This window comes from Rana temporaria, chromosome 6, assembly GCF_905171775.1.
Source record: "Rana temporaria chromosome 6, aRanTem1.1, whole genome shotgun sequence".
Taxonomy (NCBI): domain Eukaryota; kingdom Metazoa; phylum Chordata; class Amphibia; order Anura; family Ranidae; genus Rana; species Rana temporaria.
This window is the reverse complement of record NC_053494.1, coordinates 64835497-64856203: the sequence shown is the minus strand read 5'-3', so window position 1 is coordinate 64856203 and position 20707 is coordinate 64835497.

The window sequence follows — 20707 nt, the reverse complement described above, 5'->3', positions numbered from 1 at the left end:
AAATGTAATAATTATATATAATTTATTAAAAAATATATAAATAAAAAAAATGTTATAATTATATATAATTTATTAAAAAATATTTAAAAAAAAAAAAAAAATGCATTATTTTTGTTTTTGTTGCGGTCGAATGTGCCTTACCTTAACTCTATTAGTCAAATATTATTTTACATAAAAAGAAAGGATTCGACATAGAGAGAAAAGATTCGACATTATAGAGACATGAAGAAGAGTCAACATAGAGAGAAAAGATTTGGACATAGAGAGACATTAAGATTCGACTAAGTAGCTAAAAACAACTGCAAAGTATGCCTGTAAAAAAAGCGCGTGTTTCCCGTGCTTAGAACTGTCCTTGCACAAAGTGTAATTTCTGAAGGAAAAAAAGTAATTTAAAAATGACTCGCGGCTATATTGAATGGTCGGCTCCTGGCAATTCAGAGAGAATTCATTCATAAAAAATAAAGCGTGGGGGTCCCCCCAAATTCAATTACCAGGCCCTTCAAACCTGGTATGGATATTAAGGGGAACCCCGCTGTCAATTTTTAAAAAAAAATTACGTGGGGTTCCCCCAAATATCCATTCCAGACCCATCAGGTCTGGTGTGGATTTTAAGGGGAATTCCACCCCAAATTAAAAAAAAAATGGCGTGGAGTTCCTCCAAAAATCCACACCAGACAGACCCCTTATCCGAGCACATAACCTGTCCGGCCGTAGAAAAGAGGGGGGACGAGAGAGCACCCCCCCCTCCTGAACCGTACCAGGCCACATGCCCTCAACATGGGGAGGATGTCCCCATGTTGATGGGGACATCCCCCCCGTGGTTGTGGGGGTCTGCGGACAGGGGGCTTATCAGAATCTGGAAGACCCCTTTAACAACGGGGACCCCCAGATCCTGGCCCCTCCCTATGTGAATTGGTAATGGGGTACCCCTACCATTTCACTAAGGAAGTGTAAATAATTGTAAAAACACACACACCGTGGAAAAAAGTAATTTATTAAAAAAGAAAAAAAATCCAGCGGTGGTAATCCACACTCGATCCCCGCTCCAACGCTGTCGGTATCCAGTGACAGGTGATCTCCTCTGCGCCGGGGTCCATCGATCAGATGTCCATCCAGGTATGGGATCCAGAGCGCAGCATCGCCAGCCGCTTGTCTCCACCGGAGACAGCCCGGCGAATGACGCGGCTGGAGCTAGTGACATTTCTTATATAGGTGAGGCGGGGCCACCAGTCACGTGACCCCGCCCCCTCTGACGCACCCTCTGCTACGGCGATGCTGCGCTCTGGATCCCGAACCTGGATGGACATCTCATTGCTGGAGCCCGGCGGAGAGGATATCACCCGTCGCTGGATATCGACAACGTTGGAGCGGGGATCGAGAGTGGATTACCACCGCTGGATTTTTTTTTTCTTTTTTAATAAATGACTTTTTTCCACTGTGTGTGTGTGTTTTTTACAATTATTTACACTTCCTTAGTGAAATGGTAGGGGTACAATGTACCCCATTACCAATTCACATAGGGGGGGCAGAATCTGGGGGTCCCCTTTGTTAAAGGGGTCTTCCAGATTCTGATAAGCCCCCCACCCGCAGACCCCCACAACCCCTGGGCAAGGGTCGTGGGGATAAGGCCCTTGTCCCCATCAACATGGGGACATCCTCCCCATGTTGAGGGCATGTGGCCTGGTATGGTTCAGGAGGGGGGGCGCTCTCTCATCCCCTCCTCTTTTCTGTGGCTGGCCAGGTTACGTGCTCGGATAAGGGGTCTGGTGTGGATTTTTGGGGGAACTCCACGACATTTTTTTTTTAAATTTGTGGTGGAGATCCCCTTAAAATCCACACCAGACCTAAAGGGCCTGGTAATTTAATTTGGGGGGACCCCTACGCTTTTTTATTTTTTTTTATTAACAGTTATTAGCACCTGGAACGTTGTTTTTTTCATAGAAAATTACAGTACTTGGTAGTCTTAGCCACGTCGTATAACTATTTAATAAAAACATAAAAATATATAAAACATTAAATTTCATTAGCAGCAGTGATTCAATATTTCCTCTGCAAATGTTCAAACTGAAAACCTGAATGAATATATTATATAATATACAACAAATATTTGATATTATAAAAATAACAATAAAATGATTCCTTATTACATGACATACCTAAGTAAAATAAACAGCAATATTTTCTTTGTAAATTCTCTGTCGATTTGGCATGACTGCAGATAAATAGCTAATCTCAAGAGTCATTGCCAAACTGCGTTGCCAAATGATCTGGCAAAATGAAAATCAACTGGCACGTTATTAGTTCAAATTGCTACCATTAATGGTTTTTTATAATGCTGTTGGACACATATATTAATGTATTTCCATTTATTCAGCAACGTTTTGATGGACTGTTGTACAAAATGAATAAAAAATAACATATGGTGAACAGCGGGAACATCTTTGTCTGAAACAACAACTGGGATAGTTATAAATATTGTCCTAAAAACTGCCAAATAGAGATGCATACAGGGACGATATCCCCAAACTGAAATATGCAATGTTAATTATACAGTACATAAAAGTGTAATTTCCATGCATTTCTAGGTGTTGTAAAAAGCAAATACAGCTATTTTTGAGATTGGATCTGTATTTCATTTTAAAATGTAACCGTGTAACCTATAGGCTAACTTCAGATAGGAGGACATGTGTCACGGTCTGGAGTCAGGCTCAGAGGCCAGTAACTATAGCAGCAATGCAGGTATTCACACAGGTCACCCTGGCTGATGACACGGGTTCACCTGAGGTGCAGGGTCTAAGCACTAACTGGTATTTACCAGAGCTCCTGATGGTGGAGATGGGCTTTGCTGCGTGTGCCAGGTCGCGGTCTTCAGGATAGCCCACCAGGAGGTGAGCAAGCCGGGGTTCGGTAGCAGATATAACAGGTAGGGATCAAGCAGAAGCGTAGTCGAGAAACAAGCCAAAAGACGGTAACAAATAGTTGCAGGTAGGGAATCAGCAGAAGCATAGTCGAGGAACGAGTCAAATGTCGGTAGCGAAGATACGGTCTGTAGCAGGAGATATTGGCTAGTGAAGGCACAATATTCTGGCAACCAGGAAGTGCAGAGACATGGCTTAAATCAGGAAGTTCATGTGAGGAGCAAAGGGTTCAAGGTTCAAGGCAAACAAGATTCAAGACGAGATCATTCAAGGAATTGTCCAAGGAGCTGTCCAGCATTCCAGGTGGCTCCTGTGTGTGTGGTGGAGTCACCACCACACACACCAGAGGTCCCAGGTTCAAGCCCAGGTCCTAACAACATGGTGACTGGCAAATTGAATTGCATACTTCATGAATCTCTCTAGGACTCCTGTGGTTGGATAGATTTATCAAAAGCATTCCCAGGTCTGACTAGCTGCTATAGCAAGTACACAACTGATTAATGGTGTCCTACTCTCCCAATATATTCTCCATTATGAAGAACTGGGGCACTCATTGCAACACATACCTCTCTTTTATAGCCACGAAGCAAACAGCAAATATAATGTGTGAGAAAGAAGAGGGAACAGGGCTGGTGCAAGGATTTTTGACACCCTAGGCAAAACATCATCCCCCCACCCCCCCTTGACTACACCCCCTTTTCCCTGCCCATTTATACCCCACCTACCATAAATGTAGCCTTACCAGTGCCCATAAATGCATCCTCACCAGCGCCCATAAATGTAGTATCACCAGCACCCATAAATGCAGTATCACCAGCGCCCATAAATGGAGTATCACCAGCACCCATAAATGCAGCCTCACCAGGGGGGGGGACCCCTTGGTACATACAAATCAGAGTGATTGGCAGATCATGGCGGTAATGCAGTCTCAGTGACAGTGAAAACTTTTACTCACCAGGTGATGGTCTGACTGGGGCTCACCCCTGTAGCTATATCTGTATTTTCTCACCTATGCAGCACTCTCTGCATCCGAAGACGTGACCCTGCCACTATCAGTGCGAGGAATGAACACATTTAAACATTGCCCGCCTTGGCGAGTCCAGGCAGGCTCCACCTGTCACCAAGCCCGGTGCGCCGCCTGTGACTTCACTGACACCTGTCATTGCTCAGATGGACAGATCAGGTGGGAGAGGGGCCTCTATAATGGGGGGGGGGATCATGCAGCGTATGGGCACTGGGCAGGAGGAAGAGCGGCCTCCACAACGCAGGGGGAGGGAAATTATGCAGCGTATGGGCACAGCGCTGGGCAGAAAGGCAGAGCTGGCTGGCTGTAACAGAACGGTACATCAGAGACTGGTGGTGGATGGTGATGAGGTGATGTATTCTGTGGTGGTACACAGACTGGTCACAGGCACTGTGATGGTTGGTGGAGCACAGCGGCATAGGGGATGTTTCCTTTCCTTCCTCCTTAATGAACACAGACACAGTCCTCCGCCGCCGCTGCACCTCTGACACTGTACGGAGGGACTCGGGATCGGCTGTCTGATGGGTTGCTGGCTGCAGAGAGGAGGAGTAGGACTAGGATCACCATTGGCCAGGCGCCCTAGGCGGCAGTCTAGTTTGCCTAGTATTAGCACCGGCCCTGAGAGGGAATATCAGTGTACCAGTGCCAGCCTTAAAATGCTGTTGCCTTTAAAAGAAGAAATATACACCAATCACAGTTAAAGTGAATAACACTGATCATCTTGTTACAATGGCATCTGAAAGACAGTGGAATATATTAGGAAGCAAGTACACATTTTTTACTTTAGGTCGATATGTTGAAAGCAGAAAACATGGGCATCTTGGTTTGTTGTATATGGGGCTGCATAGCCACAGACCAGTCAAGGTGTTCATTCTGACCTGTGTCCATAGCCAAAATCACTTACAATGGGCATGTGAGCCTCAGCACTGGGCCACAGAGCAATGGAAGAAGGTGGCCTGGTCTGATGAATCATGTTTTCTTTTTCATCATGTGGATAGCCAGGTGCATGTGCGGCGCTTACTTGGCAAAGAGATGGAACCAGGATGCACTATGGTAAGAAGGCAAGTAAAGAGAGGCATTGTGGTGTTTTGGGAAATGTTCTTCTGGGAAACCTTTGGTCCTGTGATTCATGTGGATGTTACTTGATATGTATCACCTACCCTTCCTGACTGCAAAAATGGTTCAAGAATGGTTTGAGGAACATAATGAGTTTAAGGTGTTGACTTGGAATCCAATTCTCCATTGTGCATCTGTGGGATGTGCTGGAAAAACAAATCTGATCCATGTAGGTCCCAGCTTGTACAGCTTGGTCGGAAATACCACAGCATACAGTACCTTTAGAGGTCTAGTGGTGTCCATGCTGTGATGAGTCAGGGCAATTTTGGTGGCAAAAAAGAGGCTGAGCAGTGTATATGATATAGAGCAACAGACTATCTTGCTCTGCTGGTATTTTTCAGCACTGGAGGGATTTTTTCTCAAAAGGGAGATCCTAGAGCAGGACAAATAAGTAGGCAAACAAAGGTTGGTGAACAGCTCACATACACTGTAATTGTACAATCTCTTACAATCTCCTTTTCCAAAACTATACAATATAAAAACTCTAAATAATCCAATCAGAGGCCCTTTCACTACATAGTTATTGGTAGACCTAAGGAATATTGTACAACCAGACTATAAAGCTTGTGATGAGCTTTAGAGCCTCTTTATGCAATGAAAAAGGCACAAAGGCATCACGTGCATATGCGTTTGCACCTGTTTTGTGTTTGTGCATTGTGTTTTTGCATTTTTTTTTTTTTTTTTTTTTATTTCATAAAGTTTTATTGAGTAAAAATATTGCAAAAGACAATGTACATATACATTTTGTGTACAAAAAGAATATTGAACCATACAGTATAGAAACTTTTAAAGGTCTGAACAGCACAATAAGAGTAGTGCAAACGTTATGCATATGGAACAGTTTGAAGCTCACTTGAAGTGTTGGTATGAGACATAACGTCTCCTTTAGTTTTTGTACAAGTATTAAGGATATGGGGAGGGAAAGGATTGGGATAGGAGGGGGGGGGGTACAAAAAAAAAAAATAGACTAAGTGATTAGAAAGGACATATGTTGTGTGTATGATAAGAAAAGCAGCAAAGCCATCTAACTTGAAGCAATCAGATCTGAAGGTCAGGGATTTACAAGTTACAGGCTTTGAATTCTGGGGTGTTTTTAAACTCAAGCCATTTGTGCCAAGTCGCATTAAATGTAATAATCTGTTCCTGAGCAATGCTAATGAGTTCTTCGATTCTCTCTATGTTGGTAAGCCTACGAAACCACTCTATCTTTGTTGGCGCGATAGTTGAACGCCAGTGGCACGGGATACAGTGCCTAGCAGCGTTTATCATGAACATTGTGAGGGACTTCAAGTATCTCCTCCTGGGAGTCGAACTGTGATGTAGTAGGTATTGTGCCGGTTCAAGTCTAAGATCATCAGAGGTGATTGCAATGATAGTCTCATGTACCATTTTCCAGAAGGACTGGATCTCTGGGCATGACCACCATATGTGGAGCATCGAGCCTTCCCCGTCACCGCATCTCCAACATTTGTTAGAAATTTGGGATGAAAACTTATGGAGCAAGGTGGGAGTCCTGTACCATCTGGTTACAATTTTAAAGCCACACTCTTGGGTGGCAACATTTAGAGAGCCCTTGTGGGCATGCATAAAGATGGTTTCCCACTCCGTTCGTGACAAGTTAAGGTTAAGATCTTTTTCCCATGCCAAACATGACGCGCTGGAGAAGTCAGCAACGGACTCAAATAGTGAGTTATACAGTATAGAGATGGTGTGCCTTTGAGGCTGGTTTTGCGAGGCTAAGGTTTCTAGCGCTGTGGGGCGTCTTGACCAAATACGATTATGCTCTATCGTATTCAAAAAGTGTTTGATTTGCAAGTATTGCCATAGTGAGAATACATTCGACTTCAATTTTCTATTTAGTTCCTCTCTAGTTAGCAATGTACCAGACTTAAAAAAGTGCAAAAGCAATTTGTCTCTGTGAGGCCAAGTTTTGGGAAAGAAGTTCCGTTCTAACCCAGGAGGGAAATCAGGATTGTTGTTTAGCAGGGTAAGAGGGCCTAGCCATGGTGATGGACAGGATGTTTTAAATGTGGTACGGAATATTTCTAGGGTGGGGCCAATGAGAGGGTGACGCTTGGCAGCTGGAGGGTGATGTTTCGGGTGGATCCACGGAAGATTCCTGATTGGTAGGTTAAATTGTGAGTGTTCTAATGTGACCCAGTCCTTTACTAAGTGGTGATTGTTCCAGTCCACTATTCTCGCTAATAGGGCCGCTTGGTGGTATTTACGCAGATCAGGGAGTGCAATCCCTCCCTTATGTTTGGGTAAATTCATCTTAGTGAAGCGTAATCTTGGAGATTTGCCTCTCCAAATAAAAGAGGAGCAGGCTTGCCTAAAGGAGACAAAAAAGGCGGGGGGAAGTTTGATAGGGACCGTTTGCATAACATAGAGGAAGCGGGGTAGAATTGTCATCTTGATCAACGAGGCCCTTCCAAACCAAGAGACATTTAAGGAGTTCCATCTCTTAAGATCGTCTTTAGATTCTTTTAAAATTGGGGTGAAGTTTAATTTAAACAGATCTGACAGGTTTTTAGGAATTTCAATTCCCAAATAGGTAAAGGAATTTTCTGCCCAAGTGAAGGGAAAGTTTTTTTTAGAAAGATCAATCTCGCCCGGGGATAACGTAATGTTCAGCGCTGTCGATTTTGAGTGGTTGATTTTTAGGTTGGATATGGCCTGGAATTGCTCCAAGTCTTTCAGTAGGTTAGGTAAGGATATATGGGGCTCTGAAAGGAAAAGAAGCATATCATCCGCAAATGCGGCTATCTTGTAGTTTTTTTCATTTATTTGGATTCCCTTGATATCTGGGTTTTCCCTTATTCTATTTAACAAGGGTTCCAACGTTAGTACATACAATAAAGGGGAGAGGGGACAACCTTGTCTTGTACCATTCCGCAATTTGAAGGCGCTCGACAGGTGGCCATTGACGCGTACTTTTGCAACTGGGTCTGCATAGAGGGCCCGAATATATGATCTCATTAAGGATGGGATCCCAACATGGTTCAGTACAGCATCCATATAGTCCCAGGCCACCCTGTCGAACGCCTTCTCAGCGTCTAGAGACAAAAAAAAAACTTTAGACTTGTTAGAGGTAAGCCAATGGTGTATATTTAAAGCTTTAATTGTGTTGTCGCGCCCCTCCCTACCTGGTATAAACCCTACCTGATCAAGGGAAATGAGGGAGGGTAGTAGTGGGATAAGTCTATTTGCGAGTATTTTTGCGTATATTTTAACGTCCACGTTAATTAGGGATATAGGCCTATAATTTGTAACCTGGGTAAGATCCTTTCCTTCCTTGGGGATTACAGATATATGGGCTTCTAAGAGCTGAGCTGGTGGGTGTTGTTCAGAGTGGAGGGCCCGGAAGGTTTTCAAAAACCTGGGCTTCAATACATCTTTGAAGGTCTTATAGTACAATAGAGGTAGACCATCTGGTCCCGGGGCTTTTCCTACTTTCATATCTTTAATGGCCTTGTCGAGTTCGCACTCCGATATGGGCGCATCAAGATCTTGTGCTACGTTCTCTGCTAACTTGGGTGGGCTGTATTTTTGTAGGAAGTCTTCGATAATTTGAGATCTTTTAACCGTATTATGGGGGCATTTTGGGTTGGAGGGTAGATTATAAAGGGATTGATAGTACAATTCAAATTGCTTGGCTATATCTTCATTAGAGGAGTGTATGTTGCCTCTATTGTCTCTAATTTGATGGATAGTGGCAGCAGCCTTTTTATCTTGGACCGCTTTCGCTAATAGTCTACCGCTCTTGTTGCCCTGTTCGTAAAATATTTTATGACGCAATATATACTGTCGTTTAGTCTTTAAGCTTAACTCCTCAGACAGGGATAGCCTAGCGTTCGTCAATTCTTCCAGGGTATTTGCAGCAATAGTTTGTTTGTGTGTCGCCTCTAACGTCTTTATTCGTGCGATCAAGGATGAAATCCTCGACTGCTGGTCTTTTTTTTGTCTGGCCAGTGTGGCGATGAATTCACCCCTCATGACACATTTATGTGCTTCCCACTGGGTCAGAAGTGAAGTATCTTCGTTTTCATTCCGTGTGAAGTAATCAGTCAATATATCATTAAAGATATGAACCTGCATCTGGTCTTTTAAGATAGATGAGTTGAGTCTCCATGTTTTTGTGGTAGTGATTCGGTCTGGAAATACTAGCGTCATAGTGATTGGGTGGTGATCAGAAATCAACATAGGTTCAATCGTGGCACTTTTTAGTACTTTTAAGTCTGTTTGAGATAGAAAAAAGTGGTCTATCCTAGAGTACTTTTGGCAGACTGCTGAGAAGAATGTAAAATCTTTAGTTTGCGGATTTAAAGTTCTCCAGGCGTCATGTAACATTAATCCATGCAGTTGAAGTTTGATTTGTTTCAGCGCACTATAGGGAAGGCTCGACGCTCCATTAGAAGTATCTAAAATAGGGTTGAGGGGTACATTAAAGTCTCCTCCCAGAATGAGCATACCCAAGGCAAAGGTGGTCAGTAGGTGTTTAATCTTACGAAAGAATGTTACCTGTTTTGTGTTAGGGGCATATATGTTTGCGATAGTGATCGGATGTGATCTAAGTTTTCCTTTAAGGAATATGTATCTCCCTTCCGTGTCTAACATAGTGTCCAGTATTTGAAATGGAGTATGTTTTGCTATTAGTATCGAGACTCCTTTTGTTTTACCGTCAGGGTTGGATGCATGAAAAGCTAGAGGAAATCGTTTATCATTAAATTTCGGGATTTTGTCTTTTTTAAAGTGGGTTTCTTGGGCACATATAATGTCGGCTTTCTGTTTATGGCAATTATTAAGGAGTTTAGTTCTTTTTTCAGGAATATTTAGTCCTTTCACATTTATAGAAAGTAGCTTTAGCGACAAAGGAGTAGAGTGATGGCTATCCGGTGACATGTTTATAGTCTAACAAAATCTCTGCAGAAAGAAAAAAAAAAAAAAAAAAGGGACGGGAGGGTAATGGGTCGAGGACTTCCGGGAGTAGACCTTAAGCCTGAAGGTCCACTCTAATAATACAATCCGGGAGTGTCAAAGGGTGCAACCAGTTACACCCCTTGTGTGGGTACAGTGTCTAGGCGAACCAAGATAGATTAGACGAAGTGCAATACTGGTAAAAGTTGTGAAGAACAATAAAGACCAATAAAATAGGTCTCCTTGCACCTCAAAAAGTTATAGATGTATGGGCACAGTGGAGCGGCTATCGAAGTATAGCACATGTCAAGCTCAGGTTAGGGGCTAATCATTAACGGGGGGAGGGGCTTCAAGTTCGCTTCAGGTTTCTAAGTACAGTACATGTGTAGGGAGAAATCATACTGGCAAAAGGTACATGACGTGTTTTGCCATCCAAGGTCCAACTTCAATTTACAGACATTATACTACTTTGACATTTCAAACATCTATATGAGCTACATTCAGAGGACACTAGTGTGCATCCCTGAGTAAAATACAGGTAAACAACCCTTGTTAACAGAAAATTGACAACATATTGAAGACAAACAACTTTTAACAGTAGCATAACCTCAAAATGATAAAATACCACCAGTCCCATCTTCTTTGCTTCTCCAATCCTACCAACTACCTGTCAGACATTCCTTATGAGATACTGGTTAAACTGGTTAATAAACTTGTCAGATAGCTTTTCCCCGTGACATTAGTGACGATTGGATTCGTTTTCAACGTTCACACAGAGATTCAGAGTCTATCTTACTGTTTCTGGTGCAGCTAAAGGGGAAATGTTGTTCTGTAAATAGTACCACGAATCACCCGCTGCGTTAAAGAAGTGTACCAGAGAGGGAGAGAAAGCGTGCGTGGCACATGTCCCTGCGCGGGATACCGCCAGTTTCTTCCCCACAGAAGACAACATCCTCCAGGGGTTTAAGATAGAGTATGTCTATTTTGTGGTGTAAGCAACCATATTCGTGATACAACGGGAGTATGGCATAGCGATAAGATCTAAATCTGGACTAAGCATTCTTAACCGTATGGCCTTATGAATATCGTAGTGTAAGCCAATGTAAGCTAGTCTAGGATGTGGTAAGTGCATCAATAGTGTAGAGACTTAAGTAGGATAGCACCACTCCCCGCCATACCTTCCTCCCCTCCCATATCAAAGCCCCCTAAGGCAGGAGTATAATTGATAAACACATATAGAAAACTTTGAGACCAAAGTAAGCAACCAGACAAGATCGGCCCCCAGTGGTAGAAGAATATATATCCGTAATGTAAGACCCCTCCGGGTCAGTAATCCACGGAATTAATTTGTGTGACCCGATTTCTGTGCGGATGCATGAGATTTAACCCAGAGGCCAAAAGATCTACTTACAGCTAGTTGGCCGCTCCGTCTGGCAGCTGGCAGACAGAGTCCTGATATTCAACTAATGGATCCCAATATTGCAGAAGAATACAAAGTCATGGAGGTCAGGCAATCTTCTTTTCAGAGAGCTTCGTATTTACCTGCAGGGGCAGATAGAGAAACAGAAAGAAAAAAAAAAAAAAAAAAAGGAAAAAAATAAATAAAAGAAATAAGGGGAGACAGAAAAAAATCAGAGAACAGGGGGGAGGGGGGAGCAAGCGGCAAGAGGGGAATACGGACCCCAAAAAGCACAAAAAAAAAAACGGTCCATCGAAATGTCTGAGTTGTAGTTATCATCCTACCTCGGACATAGTCACAATAGTGACGTGGAGCTTTTTTCTCCCTTCAGAAGGTGGAATGTCCTCTAACTTATGAAACAATGGTCATAGGTACCATGCAAGTCTGTGCTTTAGCATGGGGGTGGAGTGGTTAAGTGTCCATCTGATCAGGGCGATCTAGGCGGTCTCTGCGTCTCGGCGGGGATAGGTCAGGACTTCCTCTGGCTGCTCTTCCTCTGTTGCGCTGGGGTGAGGAGGGTCTACGGTGTCGATCTCCGGTCCTCTGTGCTCTCGGATTGTAAGCATTGGTCACTTCGATCCAGCTTTCATTTAACATGAAGGAATTGTACCAATCAGGGACATCCACAAGCGGGACATTCAGGGCTTCACAGAACGAACGAAGTTCATCTGGCGTGCGAAGCAATGCCGTGTGACCTCTCCAGGTAGCAGAGAGACAGAACGGAAACTTCCATCTATATGGGATGTTTCTGGATCTTAGCTGTTCCAAAAGTGGTTTTAGGGCTCGGCGCTGCTGTAGAGTGATGTTAGAGAGATCCTGATAGAGTTTGACCTCTACGGCATTAAAAAGAATCCTGTTTTTCTCTCTTGCCTTCTTAAGTATGGCTTCTTTTAGTGGAAAGTTAACAAGACAGCATACAATATCCCTGGGGGGGTCACTGTCTCTCCCCCTAGGTCTGAGGGCCCTGTGTATCCTCTCGAACTCAATGGGGGAGTCAGGGGGTCTTTCCAGGAGATCGTTAAATATCTGAGTCGCAGTGTGTTCTACTGGGTTCTGGTCAGCGCTTTCAGGGACACCTCTTATTCTAACGTTGTGTCTTCTTCCGCGATTGTCCAGGTCCTCCAAATGGCGGGTAATATCAATTAGATGGGAGAGATGGAGGTCTGAGGATTTCTGGACCTGTTTAATGGCGTCTGCATGCCTTGCTGTGGATTGTTCTACTGCCCCCATACGTCCTGCTATATTCTGAATGTCCGCTTTAAGATCAGATATAGCAGATTTTATGTCACAAGCAACTGCCTGCAGGTCAGCTAGGCACAGTGGCTGTGATGGCTGAGGAGGGGGATGGTTCACCTGTAATGACTGGGCCTGCATCCCTTGAGCGCCATGAGGTAAGCTCTGTGAGCCCTCCATGATGGGGCAGGAGCCTCCGAGTGGGATGTGTGTCTTGGGTACAGCTGCAGCCGTGTGTCCTTCTCCCTGTGAGTGTCTGAACATCGCAGGGATCGTATTAGAACTCGATCCCTGCGCACCGCCGTCGGCGATGGGGCTGGAACCGCTGAGCGGCGTAGGTTGCTTACTAGAGGCCGCGGATGTGAGGCCTTCCCCCTGCGAGGGCCGGAACATTGCGGGGATGGTGCCGTTTTGCGGCTGATTCGCGTCTTGCGGTCCGCGGGAGGCAGAAGCGCTGCGGTCCCCCTTACCCATCCGTGGCGCTGCTTTTCTGGGCTGTATAGCTTATGTTAGCCGTTCCTGAGTGCCGGAGGACGGGATTCACACGTCCATCTTGGTCCGGAGTTAGGCCACGCCCTTTTTTTTTTATTTTTATTAAAAATTCTTTAGGTACAGTCTTCTCATAGTGTGCTGTATGGCATTCATGTGGAAAATTTCCTGTAATAGTCAACTCTGTCTGTGCTAAGATGAATAATCATTATGCTTGTCATCACAATGCTAAGATGACATGCACATCAGAGATAATGTTACTGGGCAAGTCCACCGACAAAAGAAAGGTAGAAGAAGGGTACAAGGGTACAAAAAATTTGAATATCATCAAAAAGTTAATTTATTTCAGTAATTCAATTCAAAAAGTGAAACTTGTATACTTTATATAGATGCGTTACACACGGAGTGATATATTTCAAGCATTTATTTTTTTTGTAATTTTGATGATTATGGCTTACAGCTAGTGAAAACCCAAAATTCAGTATCTCAGAAAATTCGAATATTACATAAAACTGATCGGACCAATAAAAAAAAAGTATTTTTAATACAGAAATGTTGGCAAATTAAAAAGTACATGTATGTCTATGTACGGTATAGTAAGCACTATACCAATACTTTTTCGGGCTCCTTTTGCATGAATTACTGCATCAATGCGGCATGGCATGGAGGCATTCGGGTGTTATGAAAGCCCAGGTTGCTTTGATAGTAGCTCCTCTGCATTGTTGGGTCTGGTGTCTCTCATCTTCCTCTTGACAATACCCCACGATTCTCTATGGGGTTTAGGTGAGACGAGTTTAGTGGCCAATCAAGCACAGTGATACCATGATCATTAAACCAGGTATTGGTACTTTTGGCAGTATGAAATCTATATATATAAAACTCAACGTGTGTGTGTATGTATGTTCCAGCATCACGTCCAAACGGCTAAAGATATTAACATGAAACTTGGCACACATGTTACTTATATGTCAGCAACAAACATAGGATAGGTGATTTAACCCTTACCCACCCCCATTTGCCATGGTCGGGGTTTTTCTTTAAAGTCCCATTCAACTCTATGGGAAATACATGTTACTTCATGTTCCAGCATCACGTCCAAACGGCTAAAGATATTAACATGAAACTTGGCACACATGTTACTTATATGTCAGCAACAAACATAAGATAGGTGGTTTAACCCTTACCCACCCCCATTTGCCATGGTCGGGGTTTTCCTTTAAAGTCCAATTCAACTCTATGGGAAATACATGTTACTTCATAACTTCCAAACGGCTGTAGATATTTCGATAACACTTGGTCACATGTTACTTATATGTCCACTTAAACTATAGGATAGTTAATTTATCCCTTAACTACCCCCATTTGTGAGGGTCGGGGTTTTTGTTTAAAGTCCCATGCAAATCAATGGGAAATGTATGTTCCCACATAACTTCTGTACGCCTGGAGATATTTCAATAATACCTGGTACACATATTACTTATATGCCAAATAAAAATATATGACAGTTAAATTAACCCTTACCTACACCCTTATATAAAAGATGGGTATATTTATATTACTATGATTTTCCTCCCCAAAAGGTTAAGATAGGAAGACCGGGCAACGCCGTGTATTCAGCTAGTGCTTGATATATATCACTCAGTATATAACGTATCTCTATAAAATATAGGAGTTTCACTTTTTGAATTGAATTACTGAAATACATTTAATTTGATGATATTCTAATTTTAAAAGATGCACCAGTATGTAGGCATTTGTGTTTTCAGAAATAACTTTGATCATCTTCTGTAACGGTTGACATTTCACCTGCAACTTCAGGACATAAATTACCAGAAGGCAGCTTCACCTACCAAAAGGTATGCCCTTAAAAAAAAACACTGTGGTGATCAAATGCCACCAAAAAAAGTTATTTTTTGTGTGAAAAAAAACGATATCAATTTAATTTGTGTACAATATTGCATGACCACACAATTTACAGTTAACATAACGCAGTGCTGAATAGCAAAAAATGGTCTGGTCATGAAGGAGGTAAAACCTTCCGAAGCACAAGTGGTTAAGAAGACTGACAACAAATGTTGTGTATGCAGAGTTCTAGGCCTATAGTTGAGTGTCTTTTTTATAACCTCTAAACTTAAAAGGGTTGTAAAGCTTCATTTTTTTTTTAAAATAACAAACATGTTATAATTACCTCCACCATGCAGCTCATTTTGCATAGAGTCGTCCGATCCTCATCTTTTGGGGTCCCTCGGGGGCTGTCTCTGCTCGTCCCCACTTCCCAAGGGGGTTACCTTGCGGGTGCGCTCCCATGTCCTGTATCCGGTGTCTATAGCCGCCAACTACAGGACTCGGCCCCGGCCCCGCGTCATTGGAGTTGGCCATTCACAAAGCACTGTGGGACACGCGCATGCGCAGTCAGAAACCGGCAGTTTCCCCTTCGTTGGAATGGCGGCGCCTGCACCTGATCCGGGGGATGGATCGGCCTTGGGGGGGTGATATTGCAGGCTCCATGGACAGGTAAGTGTCCTTATTAAAAGTCAGCAGCTACAGTGCTTGTAGCTGCTGACTTAGAAAAAACATAAAAAGATAAATCTATACATTATGTTATTCATAAAAATACAGTTTTAAATACATATTAACCTGTTTCATGTTATATTTAAAAAAAATTAAGTGCAATGAAACATACTAACATCAGAATCCCTGAAATGCAAGTTCCTCTTGCAAAAGAACCTTCTGATCTAAAAGTCTTTGTAAAAAAAAAAACGTATCTGTGTTGTACGATTTTAATTGATGCTTTGGATGACAGTGGTTTTAAACAACTCTTACGTGTTCCTGCATTTTTTAGTAAAAAATATATATATACTGAAATAAAAAAAACTAGCAAAGGTTGCCTTCCAATTGATTCTTACTTGGGGCATTACTGCCCATAGGAACATTTTAGAGTGCTGGGAATATAAAAATATGTATCTGTGAATTTGTGAAATAGCTGTCAAGTACAGCTGGATAGTGTTCAGTAACATCTGCTGTTTAATTTTTTTTTTCCAGTAGCTAGAGGCTTTCCATTTTAAACCGTCTGTGCAATCTCAAATGAATCATATCTCACCACGAGGGCTAATAGAAAGATGTAAAGTAATTCTCTAAAAAGGGCTGAGTGGTTGCTGTATATTTCACAATTCTGTGTTAATTTATCAAACCCTGAGATGATATTGATGTTTTTGTCAATTTTCAGGAATTTTCATCTGTTCAGAAATGCTGAGGATTTACACAGATGTGTCAGGGTTTTAAAGCATCAATCCAATAAAATATTGTGCTCTAGTAATAAACACTGCTGGATTTTAGTGAGTAATCCTTATAGGTCACTTTTATTGTGCTGTCACCAAAGGCCTAGCGTTTGATGGCTTCACAGTTATATGTAGTGTGTATGAAATATACAATTGAAAAAGGTCTAATGGATGACAACATTTGATAAAGAACAGTGTATCACAAAGATTTAAAACTTTTTTTTTTTTACTTTTGTGTGCATCTCAGTATTGCTGATCTTTCCCTGCCTCTAGCGCAATGTGTGTCAAGTCCATCCCATACTTATTTATTACAGGTGTTTAAACATCACTGCTAATTTATGCAGTGCTTTACATATTAATGATACATTCCCATCAGTCCCTTCCCTCATGGAGCTTTCACTCTAAGGTCTCTAACTCACATTCATAAATATGCATACTTGGGCCAATATACCTACCAGCATGTCTTTGAAGTGTAAGAGGAAACTGAAGTACCCAAAAGGAAACCCATGCAGGCACAGGGAGAATATGCAAACTGCAGTGCCGTGGTTGGGATTCAAACTGATGATCCTATTGCTGCTAGGCAGAAGTGCTAAACACTTAGCCACTTACCTTTAGGGGCTAGCCTGCCATTGTGGCAGCACCATAGCCAAATCATAAATAAAGCCAGCACACTATAATCACATAAATGCAATTCATGCTGCATATGTGAATATCCTACAGCTAAAGCTTTGGACCAAATCTCACGGTAACATGAGCAAGAAGACAAACTTGCATGTTGTTTAAAACAAAACACAAACCAATATTATATCTAAGTCAAAATGATAATGCCCAGCAGAGACTAATATGCACTTGCATATGTATATAAAAATGACTTTTATACCTTAACAGATTCAGTAGTGTGTGCAGCAAAGGTACAAAAATAGAAAAATTACGGTGACATTTTTTTCCTCCTTTTCTTCTTTTTTCTCCCTTCTCTCCTTTAATTTCCCTCGCCTCCCTCCTTATCATTTTGAAAGTTCTCCTCTATTTCTTCATTATGTCTTTCTCCTGGGGATCAAGTGCCAGTGTTCCTCATCCTGTGTTTCCCCTTCTTGTCTGATATTTCTTCCCCTTAAAGCCTCTGGCACTGGGATTTCCAATTTTTCACAGAACTCCTGTACTTCTTCTACAAACCTTACAAAGTTTTACCGTATGCCCATTTTTCTTGCCAATCATGCAGGAAACCCCCAGTTATATTGAATCTCATGTTCTTGTAAAGTTTTCAACAGAGGTTTTAACGTCCGCCTTCTTCTTAAAGTATCTTGCGATAGATCCGGGAAAATCTGTAATAGTTTTTCTTCATATTTTAATGGGGGCTTTCACTTCATACTTCTCCATACTTGATTTTTTTCCTCTAGTTTCTCGAATCTTACCATTATGTCCCTTACACTTTCTACTGGGATTCCCATGGGTCTCCTTAATCTATAGACTCCTTCAATTTTTATAACATTTGTTTCTTGCTTTCCCAATAGTGGGTTAAATATTTTCCCCATTATTTCTGTCAGATCTTCTCTCTGGGAGTTTTCAGGGAGTCCTCTTATTCGCAGGTTCTTTCTCCTGTTCTTATTTTCTTGTTCTTCCATTCTATATGCTTGTTCTTGCTGTTCTGTTCTTAACCACTTAAGACCCGGACCAATATGCAGCTAAAGGACCCAAGATGTTTTTACAATTTGGCACTTACCTGCTTTAACTGGTAATTGCGCGGTCATGCAATGTTGTACCAAAACAAAATTTGCGTCCTTTTCTTCCCACAAATAGAGCTTTCTTTTGATGGTATTTGATTGCTTCTGCAATTCTTATTTTTTGCGATATAAATGGGAAAAGACCGAAAATTTTGAAAAAAAAATTATATTTTCTAATTTTTGTTATTAGAAAAATCGAATAAACTCAATTTTAGTCAAACGTTTAGGCCAAAATGTATTCAACCACATGTCTTTAGTAAAAAAAATCGCAATAAGCGTATATTTATTGGTTTTCGCAAAAGTTATAGCGTCTACAAACTAGGGTACATTTTCTGGAATTTACACAGCTTTTATTTTATGACTGCCTATCTCAATTCTTGAGGTGCTAAAATGGCAGGGCAGTTCAACCCCCCCCCAAATGACCCCATTTTGGAAAGTAGACACCCCAAGGAAACTGCTGAGAGGCATGTTGAGTCCATTGAAATTTTTTCTTTGTCCCAAGTGATTGAATAATGACAAAAAAAAAAAAAATGATATATTGCTCACACATGCCATGGGTATATGTGGAATTGCACCCCAAAATACATTCTGCTGCTTCTCCTGATTATGGGGATACCACATGTTTGGGACTTTTTGGGAGCCTAGCCGCGTATGAGGCCCCAAAAACCAAGCACCGCCTTCAGCATTTCTAAGGGCGCAAATTTTTGATTTCACTCCTCACTACCTATCACAGTTTTGAAGGCCATAAAATGCCAAAATAGCACAAAACCCCCCCAAATGACCCCATTTTGGAAAGTAGACACCCCAAGCTATTTGCTGAGAGGCATGTCGAGTCCATGGAATATTTTATATTTTGACACAAGTTGCGGGAACATGACAAACTGATTTTTTTTTTTAACAACGTTTTTACTAAATGATATATTGCTCACACATGCCATGGTTATATGTGGAATTGCACCCCAAAATACATTCTGCTGATTCTCCTGAGTACGGGGATACCACATGTGTGGGACTTTTTGGGAGCCTAGCCGCGTACAGGACCCCGAAAACCAAGCACCGCCTTCAAGATTTCTAAGGGCATACATTTTTGATTTCACTCCTCGCTACCTATCACTACCTATCACAGTTTTGAAGGCCATAAAATGCCAAGATGGCACACAACCCCCCAAATGACCCCATTTTGGAAAGAAGACACCCCAAGCTATTTGCTGAGAGGCATGTTGAGCTCAATAAATATATATTTTTTTTGCCCCAAGTGATTGAATAATGACCAAAAAAAAATAATTACAAAACGTTGTCACTAAATGATATATTTCTCACACGTGCCATGGGCATATGTGGAATTACACCCCAAAATACATTCTGCTGCTTCTCCTGAGTACAGGGATACCACATGTGTGGGACTTTTTGGGAGCCTAGCCGCATACGGGACCCTGAAAACCAAGCACCGCCTTCAAGGTTTCTAAGGGCATACATTTTTGATTTCACTCCTCACTATCTATCACAGTTTTGAAGGCCATGCCAAATGCCAAGATGGCAAACAACCCCCCCAAATGACCCCATTTTGGAAAGCATACACCCCAAGCTATTTTCTGAGAGGCATAGTGAGTATTTTACAGCTCTCATTTGTTTTTGAAAATTAAGAAAGAAAATAAAAATGTATTTTTTTTCTTTTTTAAATTTTCAAAACTTTGTGACAAAAAGCGAGATCTGCAAAATACTAATCATACCTCTCAAAAAATAGCTTGGGGTGTCTACTTTCCAAAATGGGGTCATTTGGGGGGGTTTTGTGCCATCTGGGCATTCCATGGCCTCCGAAACTGTGATAGGTAGTGAGGAGTAAAATCAAAAATGTACACCCTTAGAAAGCCTGAAGGCGGTGATTGGTTTTTGGGGTCCCGTACGCGGCTAGGCTCCCAAAAAGTCTCACACATGTGGTATCCCCGTACTCAGGAGAAGCAGCAGAATGTATTTTGGGGTGTAATTCCACATATGCCCATGGCATGTTTGAGCAATATATAATTTAGTGACAACTTTGCGGAAAGAAAAAAAAAGAAAATATTTTTCCCGCAACTTGTGTCAAAATATAAAATATTCCATGGACTCGACATGCCTCTCAGCAAATAGCTTGGGGTGTCTACTTTCCAAAATGGGGTCATTTGGGGGGGGGGGGTTTGAATTGTCCTGGCATTTTATGCACAACATTTAGTAGCTTATGTCATACATCACCCACTCTTCTAACCACTTGAAGACAAAGCCCTTTCTGACACTGTTTGTTTACATAAAAACCCACGAAAAATTTTTTTTTGCAAGAAAGTTAAGTTGAACCCCCAAAAATTATATATTTTTGTAAAGCAAAGGCCCTACAGATTAAAATGGTGGGTGTTGCATTTTTTTTCCCACACAGTATTTGCGCAGCGATTTTTCAAACGCATTTTTTGGGGAAAAAATACACTTTTTTTTATTTTAAAGCACTAAAACACACTATATTGCCCAAATTATTGATGAAATAAAAAAGATGATCTTAGGCCGAGTACATGGATACCAAACAC